At 33.2% G+C, this 17,003-nt stretch overlaps 1 long non-coding RNA gene across 1 annotated transcript; it reads left to right on the top strand.

Annotated features, from left to right (window-relative positions):
• The first annotated feature begins 3,789 nt into the window (after positions 1-3,789).
• Positions 3,790-14,422, top strand: LOC139518386 (uncharacterized). Its single transcript, XR_011663327.1, has 3 exons — positions 3,790-3,838; positions 12,618-12,651; positions 14,236-14,422. It is a non-coding gene; the product is annotated as an uncharacterized lncRNA (long non-coding RNA).
• Positions 14,423-17,003: the final 2,581 nt, after the last annotated feature.

Raw genomic sequence — 17,003 nt, forward strand, 5'->3', positions numbered from 1 at the left:
ATTATAAAAAAGACAAAAATATTTTGTTCAATAAAAACAGACGAATCCATTACCAAAAATAAACTATGAGAAGACAAAGAACAATAAACTAATTAACCGTTACACAAAAAAAGAGTAAACAACACGAACCACTGAAAAATACATTCAGGAATTCATGTTGTAACCGTCAAGTTGCTCATTTAAACAAAAAGACAACGGTTATTAAAGATCTCATTCTGCTGTGTCCAAAATTGGGTCATTTATGTGCCAGGAACCTCTTGTTACGTGTTGTTGTTTTGTATGGGGTTCAAAAGTCTTTTCTAGTTTCTCGTTTTTTTAAATATAATAAGGCTTAGACCGTTGGTTTTTTTTCTGTTTGAATGAATTTTTGTGGCCTTTGTAGCTTGCTGTTCGGTGTGAACCAAAGCTCTGTTTCGAAGGTCATACTTTGACCTATAATTGTACACTTTTACTAATTTTAACTTAATGGACAGTTGCCTCGTTGGCACTAATACCACATCTCTATTATTCTTTTACCGGTATCTATTAAATAAACGTTTGCCAAACTCATCTAGGTTAACTGTTCTCTGGATATTCACATGTTTCTGTTTTGCTTTTATTTATACGATTATGAATTAAGTGAAAACATGATCGAAACAATACTATGCTCAAAGAATATTTGTCGGCGAACTACACATTTAATCCGATTCTGTCATAAATAAACTCATCATAGATACCAGGATTGAAATGATGTATTTACGCCAGACGCGCGTTCCGTCTACAAAAAACTCATCAGGGACGCTCGAGTCAAAACCTGATGAACATAAAATGTTCATAATCCCAACACAAAGTTTATCAATTCCAAGCTGTTGATACAACAAGAATGTGTCCCCAGTACACGGATGGCCCATCCGCACTATCATTTTCTATGTTCAGTGGACCGTAAAAATGTGGTAACAACCTTAATTTGGTTTAAAATTAAAAAGACCAAATCATAAGGAACATGTGTAATAAGTGTCAAGTTGATTGGGCTTTAACTTCCTCAAAAACTACCTCCGCCAAATACTTTAACCTGAAGCGGGACAGACGGACGAACCTAAGGACGGACGAACGAACGGACGGAAGGACGCACGGACTAGAAAACATAATGCCATAAATTTGGCATACAAATATGTCGTTTAATAAACTGAGATCTTTTCTTCGAAATGTACACAAGGTATAAATTCCGTAATGCGCTTTTTACTTATTTAGATACTAATATAATTATTTCAATATATGATAAAAGGGGGATGTGATATGATTGCCAATGAGACAACTATTCTCTAATATTCTAAAAAAAAAAAGAGTTGGATGTAAGCAATTATTGGCAGCCGTATGGAATTCAACAGTGAGAAAATCCTATACCGTATGGTCGGTTTTCTTTTTTTAAGGCTAATATCAGTCAAATGTTAAAATCTTTAAACTGTCATGCAAAAACTTCGACATATTTCATACAAACGATTGAAATGTTTACCGTAATAATGCATAATAGTAAAATTGGTTCCTTGCAATTTAGATGCGATACCATTTTTTTTCTTAAGGAAACACCGAGATATACGGTATTAGAATCTTTCAGCAAATGAGGAACATTTAAGTAAAATACCGACTTAGCTAAATAATACCATTCATTATCCAATTACTAAATTTAACACAATTATATTATAGTAGTATTGCAATTTTCATGGTAATTAAAATACATCAATTCTCATTATTGCAAACCTAATCTTCAACTATGTCCTATTTTGTTTTAAATATTTCTAGAAATTTACCTGTGACGTCAATTTTAGGCGTCGATCATACAATGCGTAGTTCGGCTGTGCTGTTTTTGTATGCTGACCTAGGTTGTTTTACGTGTATGTTTTTATTCTATGTTGACATGTATATCAATGATATGATCATTTTTATAAATTTACTGTTTGCAAAAGTATGAGTTATTCTAAATACTAAGCAATTTCTTATACTAGGCAGATCACATAAGCCGTATTTGGCACAAATTTTGGGAATTTTGGGTCAACAATGCTCTTCATCCTTGTTTTGCTTTCTTTATTATTTTGACATGAGTGCACTGATGAGTGTTATGTAGACGACACAAGCGTGTGGCGTATTAAATTATAAGCCTGCTAAATTTAATAACTATTAGCATGTCGTAATGTTCTATCGTATTGTGTATTTCTGTATCTTAATGGTGTTTTTTTTCTATATTTAAGTTGTAATGTAGTCTTGTCATGTGATGTTGGCATGTCAGTGATATATTTAACATTGTCATGAAAGCGGGAGGTTTGGCTAGCCACAAAATCAGGTTCAACCCACCTTGTTTTCTTAAAATGTCCTGTTCCAAGTCATGAAAATGGCAATTGTTATCTTATAGTTCGTTTTTGTGAGTGTTGCATTGTCGTTTGTATTATTCTTGCAATTCAGTATTTCTGTTGCTTCGTTGTTTTCCTCTTGTAGTTGATGTGTTTCTCTCGGTTTAAGTTTGTACCTCGGATTTGTTTTCTCTCAATCGATATATGACTTTCGAACAGCAGTATACTGATGCTGCCTTTGTTTACCGTCGTTGTATTTTGTGAAACCTTTCGGAATTTTTGGTTCTTGACTTTAGTTTGCATTTGTTTTATTTCTTTATTCGAGTCTCACTTATAAATGATTTGTAGACAAGACGCGTGTTTCATATTCAAAATTCCAAGCCTGATATCTATAATGACTTTATTTACAAGCATTGGGTCGATGCCACTAGCCGGCTGGTGGAGGGTTTTCCACGAAGTTATCACAATCCCAGTAAGAAGTTAGCATTTTATTGTTTAATTGAATAAGCATTGAAACGGTCATGGTTGAAAAAAAATAACTGCAAAAAAACTTTTAATTTTCGAAGTACTAAGGATTTTCTACCCCAGAAAAAGATTAAAATAGCTGTATTTGGGAAACATTTTGGGATTTCCTCATTGCTTTTCAGTTCGTAGTTATATGGACTTTTAACATTTTTATCCGGTTTCACTGATGAGTCTTTTGTAATAAACTGAATTTGATCTTTTACATCTATTTAATAGGACCGATGTTTGAAGCTACAGTGAAGAATAAACTACAACTATAGCATAAGTGCGAAAATGTCAGGTTTCAGTGACACAACTCAATCACGTTATCAAGTAGAAAGTTGACATCTAGACAGATATGTTTCTCCTATGGACATGCAATATTCCATTTATTTAGTCAACATAAACACGTGTACTTTTTCTCTCTCTTTTTTAGCTGACAAGACTCATGTGATTCAGATATATATTACATGTTGCTTTTATAAAAGTTAATTGTTTCCAATAAGCAATATTCATCAAAATTTCATTTCTACTGCTGTTATAACAATATGTTTTTCCATCTGGAACAGATAACATTCAAAAGCACATTTAAGAAACCTGGCTGATTGTTGTCAAATTAGGATTACCATTAATTTAAGTCATTTGACTTCCGTGCAAAACCATCACCACAACACAAATTTAAGATATTTATTGTTAAAACTACCGGCTAATAACAAAAGTCTTCAGTTTTATTGATTGATAATTGTCATTTTTGACTTTGATTCATTCTTTTCCATGACAGATGATGTTGCTTTTCTACAATTATTATCAAGCGTTGATTAAGTTTGAAATATAAGTTGCACAGATACTAATTGAATATCAGCGGGTGTTTCCGATTAGGTCCGCGTTCTAGGTAGTGATATGTTTTAATGCCTATCCAATAAAATAATACTGCGACAAATAACACTGCAGTACTGGTTCGGGTGTGATAGCATGTATCATTGATCATGTTATCTTCAACACAATTTCAGGTAAGTTTATACTTTTCTATCCTATTTATTATTCAGGAAAAGAATGATGCACGAATGAAACACAAAAGCCTTAACGTTTTTTTTTTTATTATTTACATTAAAAGTAATTTAAACAGAAATACCAAACTCCAATGAAAATTCAAATCGGAAAGTCCCTTACCAAATTTTGTGAAATTGATAACGGATTTTTAAGCTTGCCAAACCTCTTACGTGTAAAACACTAAATATAGATACCAGGATTGAAATTTTATATTTGTGCCAGACGCGTGTTTTGTCTACAAAAGGCTCATCAGTGAAACACAAATAAAAAAAGCTAAAAAGGTCAAATTAAGTACGAAGTTGAAAAAGTTTTGCAAAATGGAGCTAATACTCCTGATTAGAAAACCCTCAGTATTTCAAAAAGGTAAAGTTTTGTAAACAGTTTTATAATTATTATCATATCATCAAAGAAGTAATGACCACTGGGCTGGAGATACCCTCGGGGAATAAAAACTCCACAAGAAGTGGCATCGTACATTCAATTAATTTACCTCAACAAAAATAATAATAAAAATAAGGAATACAATACATTAAATAAAATTGTGTGTAATGACTACAATTGGGAGATTTCGGACAACTCTCCGTTATATAATGCCAGAATTGCATTTGAACCGACTTTTTGAAGCTTGAAGATGAAAGACAAAAATCTCTGATAAATATTCGTCATGTTAACATACTGTGAATTAAGCATTTATTTTGTAATTGTTTTTATTTATTTATATCCTTCATCATTGTGGTGGAAGTTATGATGTCATCTCCTATGAATTTCTTCTAATTTATGCTTTTTTCTCATTGTTCTGGGTAAAAGAACACAGGTGTATTTTTTCTTCTTAATTACTGTAACTGAGGTAAACTATAGGCCCTTGGTGAAATGTGATAAATTTAATATCTCTAGTGAGAAAAATATGAAATCGTTTCTTTTTCCCAATTGAAATGAATGTTTATTTTGACACATTGAAATATCTCTGCTCCGTTTCCTCTCGCATAAATGACAACTGTAGGACCTTTTAAAAAAATAATCAATCTACATAAAACTTTGAAATTCAGAACTTCATTGAAATGAAGGAAACGATTCCATGGTACCGTAGTGATTAAATATTAGGCCCTTTGTGATAAGGTGATAAATATTGACTCTTAGTGTAGACCCCTTGTGGCATATTCTAAAACATTTATTTTGTAAACAATATATTTAAAATTAAACGGAATGAGATAAAATATTGTACCTCTTGTTGTGTACAAGTTGTTATATATCTATTTTTTGGGTTGGGGGGGGGGGGGAGGAGGGATATTATTGCTAAGATTGGATTTTTCAACATCTACGTATGGAATCGTTTCCTTCATTTCAATGCAGTTCTGAATTTCAAAGTTTTATGTAGATTGATTATTTTTTAAAAGGTCCTACAGTTTTCATTATGCAAGAGGAAACGGAGCAGAGATATTTCAATGTGTCAAAATAAACATTCATTTCAATTGGGAAAAAGAAACGATTTCATATTTTTTTCTGTCATCTTTCTTTCATCGTTGTATCTTTAAATCCATATTGATTCAGTTTTACTAACTATGAATGTCATGGAGTTAGAACAAGACTACCTATATATGTAAATGAGCAATCTATATGACTGTAATTAAAAATTGTTTCTTAAACAAGCTTTTGAAGATATTGTGATTTTCAATGAAGCAATTGATCTGACTCTTTAATGGCTTGTATAGTTTGTACAACACTAATTTTCACTGTGTTTAATGCATTTTAAATTGCAATTTATCCTGCAACTACGATATACACGAACTCAATTTATGTTACAAATTGAACGCGTGTTGTAGCGTACTTAGAATTCAGGTTCCTAAAAATAAGAATGATATTTATTTTTACAACAAATCGCAAAATCATTTACATAGTTACTATATAAATGAGTTTGGCATTTGAGATAAAATATAAATACTATTATTATTATATGTAGTGGCACTTTACATGGTCATAAGGGGACAACCTAATTATGTTAAAATTATCTGGTTGAAGTCAAAATATTGCAAAAGGCGAAAAACAAGGAATAGACCAATTACAGTGACTTGACTGTTAGTGTTGCTCTCCACCAATTGCAATTCATTCAAAATTTTGACAAAATTACAATTTGTTTTATAAAATCGAATTGTTCAACTGGTCAGAATTTTTAACCAACTGCTGTAGAAAACCACAGCCAAGTCATGAAAGTGCAAGGTGATAAAATAAAACATACTTACAATCCTATAAGACTTTAACTCCACTTTAATGATGTTGTGACAAAATTAGTTTATCAGTTTGTAGAGTTATATTATATTCATTTCCATGCTGAAGGAAAACTGTTTATTTTGAATTGCTATTAAATTGTCCAAACTAAGCTTTCATATAGTTTTTCTTTCTAAAAGTATTCTATATTTATAAGAATCAGACATTATGTGAATTAAAACATTTCATATTCAGTAAAATATGTGTAAAATTGCAATATATGTTTGTAGGAAGTTTCCATGGGGGAGATAATAACTTTTCTTTCAAAAAGTCTTTATTCAAAAGAATAATATTTTAGGTTATCTCCCCTGAAAACTTATCAATAGCATATTGTTATTTCAATAACACTAACAGTCAAGTCACTGTAACAGTCTACAAAACACTGCATAAAATGAAGTTAAGAAAAAAGATAATGATACAATATGAAACTATAGCATAATATGTAACAGCATATAATGAAAAAAATGAAATACATGACTTCAAATCTTTCTGATAAATTTCAACTAGAGTAACCATCAAATATGAGTACGAATTATAAAATACTGAACGTCTGATTTAAAGATCTCGCGTGTCAGTCTTTATATAGCATACATTGTATCCGAACATGTTGAAGGCCGTACACTGACCTATAATGGTTTACTTTTATAGATTGTTGTTTGGATAAAGAGTTGACTCATTGGCACTCACACCACATCTTCCTATATCTATATAATAATTGTTTTACTATTCTATGTTTTATTTTACTTTAATATTCCCCTATACGAAACGTCAGAACAGATCCTGTTCCCTATGAGGTGGCATTTTACATCAAACTACCAATAATAATGCAACTGAAACAGATAAATTTCAGAAAAAAAGTAAAGCATGAGCAAATTCATTAGAAATTACAAATATAGGTTGTTTAGATACGGGTTATGTTCTGCTCGTATATTTTTTGATGGCATAATACTTAAACCATAACTTGGGGGATTGTGTTTGATTTGGCATAATCTGTAAATCAGTTTAATTCAGGGCTGGAGCTAGCATGTCCATTATTGCTAGCAGTCCTTTGCTAAGTTATGTATCATTGTCAATTAGCTTAGCTTATTCTATTACCTATTCTAACATCGGACTCGGACTTCTTCTAAACTGATTTTTAATTATGTGCGTTTTGCTGTGTATTTGTTTACTTGTGTTATTGTACTATGACATTTTTTTATTCTTATCTTTGATTTATGTTTGTTTGCCTGTGCCCTTTTGTGTTTCTTTTCGAAATATTTGTTTGGTTTTTTATTAATTAAGATTATAACACAATTTTGACTGTTTTACCATGAGTAGATTACCTTAGCGGTATTTGGCACAACTTTTTGGAACTTTGGATCCTCAATGCTCTTCAACTTTGTATTGATTTGGCTTTTTAACTATTTTGATCTGAGCGTCACTGATGAGTCTTATGTAGACGAAACGCGCGTCTGGCGTATAAAATTATAATCCTGGTACTTTTGATAACTATTAACACCACTGGGTCGATACCACTGCTGGTGGACGTTTCGTCCCCGAGGGTATCACCAGCCCAGTAGTCAGCACTTCGGTGTTGACATGAATATCAATTATATGGTCATTTTTATAAATTTTCTGTTTACAAAACCTTGAATTTTTCGAAAAACTAAGGATTTTCTTACCCCAGGAGTAGATTACCTTAGCCGTATTTGGCACAACTTTTTGGAACTTTGGATCCTCAATGCTCTTCAACTTTGTATTGATTTGTTTTTTTTAACTATTTTGATCTGAGCGGCACTGATGAGTCTTATGTAGACGAAACGCGCGTCTGGCGTATAAAATTATAATCCTGGTACTTTTGATAACTAATTACCACAATTTTGACATTCGTACCTTATATGTCTGTTTGTTTCGTTCGCACATAGTTGTCAATATAACGGAATTGTAGGCGACTGTCTTCAAGTGAAAGGTTTAGCTAGCTATAAAACCAGGTTTAATCCACCATTTTCTACATAAGAAAATAAGAAAATGTCTGCACCAAGTCAGATATATGACGGGTTCGTGTTGTTTATTCTTTAGTTTTCTTTGTTGTGTCATGTGTACTATTGTTTTTCTGTTTGTCTTTTTCATTTTTAGCCATGGTGTTGTCAGTTTGTTTTAGATTTATGAGTTTGACTGTCCCTTTGGTATCTTTCGTCCCTCTTTTGTCATCAATTTGTTTGATATGTTTAAGATTTTAATGTTGGCCTTCGATTAGGGACTTTCCGTTTTATATGGTTTGTCCCAAGTTAGAAGCCACGTTAGTGGTTGTATCTTGTTTTAGTTTAAGACTAGAAACTCAATTATATGTTCTATGTATATTATTTCTATTGATTTTTTAATTTTTTTTCTCTCTTATTTGTAATAACCCAAGCTAGTATACATTCGTTACCAATTAACATGACAAATTCATTCTCGAGTTACAAGTCTCAAACTCGCATACAGGAAATTGCACTTTTTCAGAAAGCAAAATACTAATCACTAATTATTGAATGTTCCATAGTTCTGTAGATTTTTCAATTAGAGATTTTATTTTTAATTAGTTTTTTTGGGGTTCATCTACCTTTCTTTTTGTTATCCTTTAATCAAACCGTGATGCATGTTTTGATTCAATATATTTATTTAACATTCAATTCTCGCTCGCCCGCTGTGTATGTCATTTAAACTATGATAAACTGAACATTTATAAAACTGAAGCTAACCTTTTTATCCTGTCAGCTTTCATTTGAATGCAAATGTTCACAACAGCTTTCTAATTAGAAGTAGCATTTCAAGACAAAACGCAGATATGATTTCCTTTTTATGGTAATAAAATTCGATTTTATGATTTATCATTTTCTGGGGGGTTTGAAAACTTGCATTTGAATATGATACAAACGTGGCTAAATTTTGACATAAAGCTACATGGTACCGTTCTGCTTCTTTGCTTATTTATTGATTACTTTATTTCATTACATTAACGGTTCCATACTGTAGTGGTATTATTGACAATGTTAAATATATGTTAGAACAAATTTAACTGATAGAAAGAATCGTGCGATCTTAATAAAGCCTCTTTAACTCTCGTGCAATGAAATCGATTTATTTACCATTCCTATTATTGATCAATTTTTAACACTGTTGTAAATTAAACTTTCTTTCGCAATTTAATGGAATTTTGTGTTGGTCACTTTAGAGAATATATATATACCATTGATACTACTACAATAATAGACGTCCTAGGTTCTAGAGGAAACCCATGATGACACAATGTAAACACACGTTCTCTTGAAGGAAAATAGAGATAACAGATTTAATACAACAAATCATTTAACAACTTTTACGGAATAGTTTAATTAACACATAGGAATACTTGGAAAGTATATAAAAATAATGTCATGGCTCTTTTAATTCTCTCATTTGTCACTTGTACCACGCGCTCTGCTTGTTGTGTCAGATCCGGTAAATTTCGGCAACGAACTCGAAAGATAATTAGCTTGCGATCAACAACCACTTGATGTTATATTATTTGTCGATAATACGTTATGGATGTACGTGTAATTTATATTAAAAAACGTTAATTCAAGACTTAGTTTTATGTAAATGCATGCATGCATCACCTCGAGTGCAATTGGTCGAGGATTTGATCCCGGCACATGTCAAACCAAAAACTAAATAATTGATAATGCAACTTTTCCTTTATGCCCGCGTCACACTGTGCCGATTTTTACGCCGATGGCAACACGATAATGGAAATTTTCAAAATCGGGACTGATCGTATCCAGATCGGGCTATTCGTAGTGCCATCTTTAACCATCGTAGAACCATCGGTCACTTTTTCTAGCCTTCGGGGACAACTTCGGGAAGGGTTCTAAATTTTTTAACATGTTAAAAAATCCCCGAAGGTGCGTCCGATGTTGAGAGTTCGTATTGAGTTCGTATCACCATCCTCGCCATCGTAATGTCACCGGGAATGCATCTTTGCACATCGTATTGCATTCGTGTTTCCATCGTTTCCATCGGGCAGTTTTGACATTACGATGTCTACACGAATGAATCACGAAGATACCCGAAGGTCTTACGATGGCAACACGACTTCGTGAAGACCTCGTAATCCCGTCGTGTTGCCATCAAATAAAAGTACGAAGGCGACAAGATGGAACTACGACGGCAATAAATCCAGCTAAATGTAGGTTAATTTTCGCGCTAAAATACATTTAAAGTGCCATGCGCGATATGCACTGGTCAGTCTAATACGACAGTTAAGAAAGATGTTCACAAAACATGGAGATCATATCATATGATTCTATGAGAACAAGAAAGGCGACAGCGTTGTTTCTATTAATTCAAATGGAACAAGAAGAGCAGCTATTACAGGCTCAGGATTTACTTTTACAAGTAAAATATTATTTTTGTCAATTTTTCATATCAAGTAACATAATGAAAATCATAAACGCGCCTCGTACACCAACACTGCAGGTACACGTATAAAGGGAAACCAACTTTTTCTTCATTATTCTGATTTTTTATGTATCGTCTGAGTTGTTGTCACACGAATGTTTACTCCATAACCATTTTGTTTTCTATATGTCATATTTTGCCGCATTTGTTGCTTTCCGCACATCCTTCCCTTTGTCTATATTATTATGATATTCTCCTGGAAAGAGCTCTTTTTGAATAAAAGGGATCAACGAACCCATTACCTTACCTTTAAGATAGATGAGTAAACATGTGCATAATTATGGGTGATTATTCAGACTAGTGCACACATTGTACAGTTCAAACAAGGCAATGCGTGGCATCCCCTCGTATGTAACATATTGGGGCTCAAATATGAACACTATATTTGTATATGAAACATGCAGAAAATGGTAAATTGAATATGCATATTTGATACATAAACTATTTTTTCAGAAATCAACCAAAACATTCAGTTACTGGAAATACCTTTAATATTTGTATTATGCTATTTCAAGGAGGAAAAACAAGTCCATCTGCATGACCTTGACCTTTGTCCTTGAACGTAAAAAATGTCAGATCATTACAAGGAGAAACAATATACCAAATGTGGTTAAAATCTTTTGAAGCATATTGGTTTTAGAGTGTCCACAAGGGTGATATCGCCTTGTATTACAACTGCCACTGTGACCTTGACCTTTGAACTTTAAAGTCAATAGCGCTTAAGATATTCTTAACAAGTAACACCATACCAAGTTTTGAGCATTTTGGTTCTAGAGTGTCCATAACAATTTTATCTATACGCAACTTACATGTAGTAGGCGAGGGGATAATAAACTAAGTTTTATAAGAATTAGACATTATGCATGGCAGACTTGTACAGAAACGATATGTTGTCGAAATTCTGTTCGTATCTTTTAGACATCGTATGGCCATCGCACCATCATCGTAATCCATCGTGTAGCCTTCGTAATCCATCGTGTAGCCTTCGTGATCCATCGTGTAGGCTTCGGCTGATATATGAAGCTAAAATACCCGTCTTCGGTTAACCTTTGTACGTCCATCTTTTGCTATCGTATATAATTTCGGCACCATCGTATAGACTTCGTTATTCATCGTACTTGCTTCGGTCACTTTTTGGTATTTTAACGAGATCGGGACCAACTTCGTACGAACTTACAATTTTCGCATTCGTGTGTCCATCGCATATAATAATCGGGACAGTGTGACGCGGGCATTAAGCACATGTCATTTAGGAGCAATATTAAAGACTTTTCGCCCGCATTCAGAAGAATGTGTTAAAGTAGGGTGACACGTTTTCCTGCGGACTGAAGTGTTAAAGTAGGGTGACACGTTTTCCTGCGGACTGTTATCGTGTGTATTAGAACGTTAAAAATCAGTCGCAGCGTTTCCGTCCAGTACAAATCAGGGTTTTTTCACATCAAATTAACATGTTCTCGTCCAGTATATGTATTTCATTTGCTTACTGATAATTTAAAAGCCATTACTAACATCGTTTACGGTAGAATCTTGTCATGTCAACATAGTCTGTCTTTAAGAAGTCAAATTAAGAAACAATACTGCAAGGGTTAGGAATAGTGTGATTGAATCCTTCTTATTTGTTGAAAAAAAGTTATTTAAGAGGCCAATATCGGCCATCATATATTTTAGTTTGTGTCACTAAGAACAAACTAGTTTAATTTACCATTATCACTCATATCATGTACAGCTTTATGTAAGAGCAAAGGGAGTGCACACCGATTTTACGATTTCACAAAACATGATTTTTGGTAACTTAAGAATTGTTCTTCTGCATTCGAAAAATTGATACAATCCCCGGTCTGAAAGATTGATAATTATGAAGTGTAAGCACACACTGTCAAAATCGTAAGCATCATTGGAAATATTGAAAATACTAGTACATATCTACATTAATCTGCAAATGTAAGTTTTTTTCAATGTTTACAAACACTGAATACGTAAAAGCAAATTGAACTTGAATTTCAATTATGATTTTTGTAGGTCTTTTACATCCTTACATTGACAACACAAAGAGGTGAGAATTTTAACAATTACATTTTTTTTATTGTTTATTACTTCCAGATTGCTCTGTTGTTAGACGAACTAACACCGGGACTAAAACAGTCTTCACAGCAAATATCAAAATGTAGTGCTTTCTATGCAGTAATAAAAAATATGTTCTGCTTTTCAGATACAATACACCTTATCGCTATTCCCGGCTGACCCGTCCGCTTGAACTTTTGACGTCAACAACAATCACTTTTCCATTGTGGCGTCAGACATTTTGTTTTATGACGTCAAAATTTTACGGGAACCTGTGTGATTTCCAGCAATGGCGGACAAATAGCGATAAGGTGTATTTATTCATGTCGAAATCTCTCATAGCTTTCTTGGGTGTTCATGCTGATGTTATCGCTACACCATTTAAGATCGTGTAAAAATCACAATGCTGAGGACTTCACAACATATGCTAGGTTGTTACAAAGACGACTAAACTTCTTTTATGTTACTTTAAATGAGAAAACCACCACTTGCAATAAGACAAGAAGAACTCAGACGTGATATATATTCTGAATCAGTTCCCCTTTTGGTGCATAAATTCATATGAGAAATGAATATGATAAATACTGTAAAACATCTCCTGTAGCTTAACCTGTGCATTGCAAATATTCAATTCATTTTCTCTTCAAAACATATTTTGTACGAAATTAAAACCGTTAATTACATTTCTTTTTCAAAGAGAATATCACTATTGAACGTTGTGATATATATTCTTATTTTGAAAAAATCAAAATCATAAATGTAATCCTGGAAGAGAAAATCAATAATTCTGAACGGTTCACTGATATGAGGTACTTTCAGGAATATAGAACAAAATATGAATACAACATCAAAACAAAGAAAGTGGATCATGAAGAACCGCATTTAGTACTGAAAGGGTATCTTTGTTGATATCAGTTACATATAAATATGATTTTAAATTATTCATATTACTTATGAATTCGAAATGAAAATGAATGCCTCTATAAAGTATAAAGTTTTATGAGATCATTATAAAAGTTCACCATTTTTCATTACTAATGGCAAAATCAAAGGTACAAACACATCAAACGAATGGAAAACAACTGTCACATTCCTTACTTGGTACAGGATCTTTCCTTATGTAGGAAATGGAACAATACATCTGGCTTTATAGCTAGCAGTAAATATCTCATTTGTAGGCAATGTGTATGCAACACAGACATTAGTGCAACTGCGTAACATCGGAATATATTAGAAACAAGTGTAACTTTTGATGTGAAACAACAACAACAATTACCACACCAAAGGCAGTTCTCATCTTCTTAAATTTTCAACCTTTCGAAATGATACAACAGAAAATATTTGAACGCATTGTCAAACATATACTAGTAAAAATAAGGTAGGATAAACCATTCCACACAATTTCAAAATAATGCTTCAATTAAAGAAATAGTTTTCTTCAATATTTTTGTGAAACAAGGGACAATAAAACACGCTTGTTCTCAAAGTTCTACTTCTGATATTTTGATTTCCTGGAATTGGAAAATAATTAGGAAATTTTCAGAACTTTTTGTAATTGTAATTCTTGTTCTAATAGCATATGCCTTATGTCCATCCAATGGTACATCAAACTCAGACGCCTGCTACTGGATTGTAGCTGAAACAGGAAATGAAGCTGCAATTTTAAATAAGTGTAAAGTGCTCAATGGTACTCTTGCGTCTATTCCAAACAAGGCCGTGTCAGATTTCATAACAAATAACCTTAACAGTGTGTTGAAGAATTGGTATGTATTTGTAGTGGTTTTAAATTTGATACTGTTATTTATTTGTACCTTATACATCTTTAACTTGTATACTTTGAAGACAACTTGTCATAAGCAGGTTATTGTGGTATTATATTTTGTAAAATTTTTTGGCAAAATGAGATACGTTTGCCACGAAGATCGAATTATTGTAAAAATAAATGATTCATAGCGCAATTGATAGAATTTCGTACTTTGCAAGACACTTGTCATACCTCCATATCAAATATAGAGTTGTCCCCGAAGAAAAATCCCCAAAATAACATCGTTTTACCTCACCTGGTCAAAAGGGCCAAGTCAAGTGAGCTTTTCTCATCACTTGGTGTCCGTTGTCCGTCGTCGTCCTATAACAAACGTTTACAAAAATGCTCTGAAACTACTATGCCAATTTTAACCAAACTCGGCCATAATCATCACTAGGGTATCTAGTTTAAAAAATGTGTCCGATGACTCCTCCCGCCAACCTAGTTGGCCGACATGGCTAAGAATAGTACATAGGGGTGAAATGCAGTTTTGGCTTATAACTCTGAAACAGAAGCCTTTAGAGCAAATCTGACAGGAATTAAATTTTTCATCTGGTCAGGATCTATATGCCCTGAAATTGTCAGACAAATCAGACGACCCGTTGTTGGGTTGCTTCTATGAGTTGGTAAGTTTAAGAAAGTTTTGCAGTTTTTGGTTACTATTTTAAATATTATGATAGTTAGAGATAAACTGTAAACAACAATAATGTACAGCAAAGTAAGATCTACAAATAAATCACCATGATCGAAATGGTCAATTGATCCCTTAAGGAGTTATTGCCCTTTATAGTCATTTTTTCACAATTTTCCTAAAATTTGTAAACTTTTGTAAATTTTAACAAAAGAGGGACGAAAGATACCAAAGGGACAGTCAAACTCATAAATCTAAAACAAACTGACAACGCCATGGCTAAAAATGAAAAAGACAAACAAACAACAGCACACACGACACAACATAGAAAACTAAAGAATAAACAACACGAACCCCACCAAAAAACTAGGGGTGATCTCAGGTGCTCCGGAAGGGTAAGCAGATCCTGCTCCACATGCGGCACCCGTCGTGTTGCTTATGTGATAACAAATCCGGTAAATAGTCTAATTCGGTAGGTCACATTCAAGAAAGGGAAGGGGATTGTAGTTACGACGTAAGGAACATATCCGATATCATTTGTGATACGGTTATTCCATAACAGTCAACCAACTCGTGATGGCGTCCGTAAAATTTACGAAGGGATGATTTCAACTTCACCATTTGGAACTCTTGGTTTAATAGCTTCCTTGTGAGCAGCAACCCTCTTTCAAGAAAATCATGATAGGAAATGCAAGCACGGGAATATCGTATCAATTGGGAGATATATACCCCGTATGCAGGTGCTGCTGGAATGTTGCTACTTAGAAATGGAAAGTTCACAATTGGAAAGCTGAAATCATCTTTTTTGTCGTAAAGTTTTGTTTTCAACCGACCCTCATTGTCGATTTCTAGATGTAAGTCAAGATATGAGGCCGACTTAACTGTATCTGTAGTATCCTTTATCTCTAGCTCGATTGGATAGATGCGTTCCACATAGTCACCAAATTTTGAATTATTTAGTGAAAGAACATCATCTATATAGCGAAAAGTAGAGTTAAAGGATAGTGCTAACTTCTTATCTTTCTTCCTAAGAAGTTCCTGCATTGAAGTCAGCCTCATAATAATAAAGAAACAAGTCGGCAAGTAAAGGGGCACAGTTTGTTCCCATTGGAATGCCGACAGTCTGTTGAAAAACACGTCCTCCGAACGTAACAAATATGTTGTCAATCAAGAAATCAACCATCTTGATAATATCAGTTTCAGAGAATTTTTTGTTCGAATCAGAGTGATCCTTTACAAAGTAGGATTTATCCCTCCCTAAGACAACTTGAGATACTTGTATCTACGTTGGCCATTCTTTTTTACGAAGCAAAGCAATACCAACTCTTTCAATTTGTCTTTTAGTTTGGAATGTGGAATACTAGATATTTTCCTCTAGAACTACTGGACAAAGCTCATTATAGATAGAGGTTATTGTAAACAGTAAGAATTATTAGTAAAGTCAGATATGTGTGAAAATCGTATGATATAAACTACTTGATAAATGAATTAGGAATTGCCAGTTCACTTGAAAACTCAACGTATATCCCAACGACACTTACAAAAGAGGACAATCTGGATAATCATAGGTCTGTTCTATGTTCCTTTGGAATTTCAACCAAAGATAAAAAAAAAAAAAACTGGATCTTCCATCACTGTATTGGATACATAAACTACAAAAGTGTCCTTACAAACAACGGTATATTGCTGGGTCTTTAAAGCCTATTCTGCAGGTGCCGTGAATCAGATGTGGATACTTAAAAATATAAAGATCCAATCTAAGACTCTTTTATCTTGCAAAAGTATCAAATCATAAATATTTTACACTTTACACAAGTATTCCCTATCCCAAACTAAAATACAAATTGAAAGAGTTGGTATTGCTTTGTTTCATAAAAAATAATGGCCAACGTAGATACAAGTATCTTGT

This window comes from Mytilus edulis, chromosome 4, assembly GCF_963676685.1.
Source record: "Mytilus edulis chromosome 4, xbMytEdul2.2, whole genome shotgun sequence".
Taxonomy (NCBI): domain Eukaryota; kingdom Metazoa; phylum Mollusca; class Bivalvia; order Mytilida; family Mytilidae; genus Mytilus; species Mytilus edulis.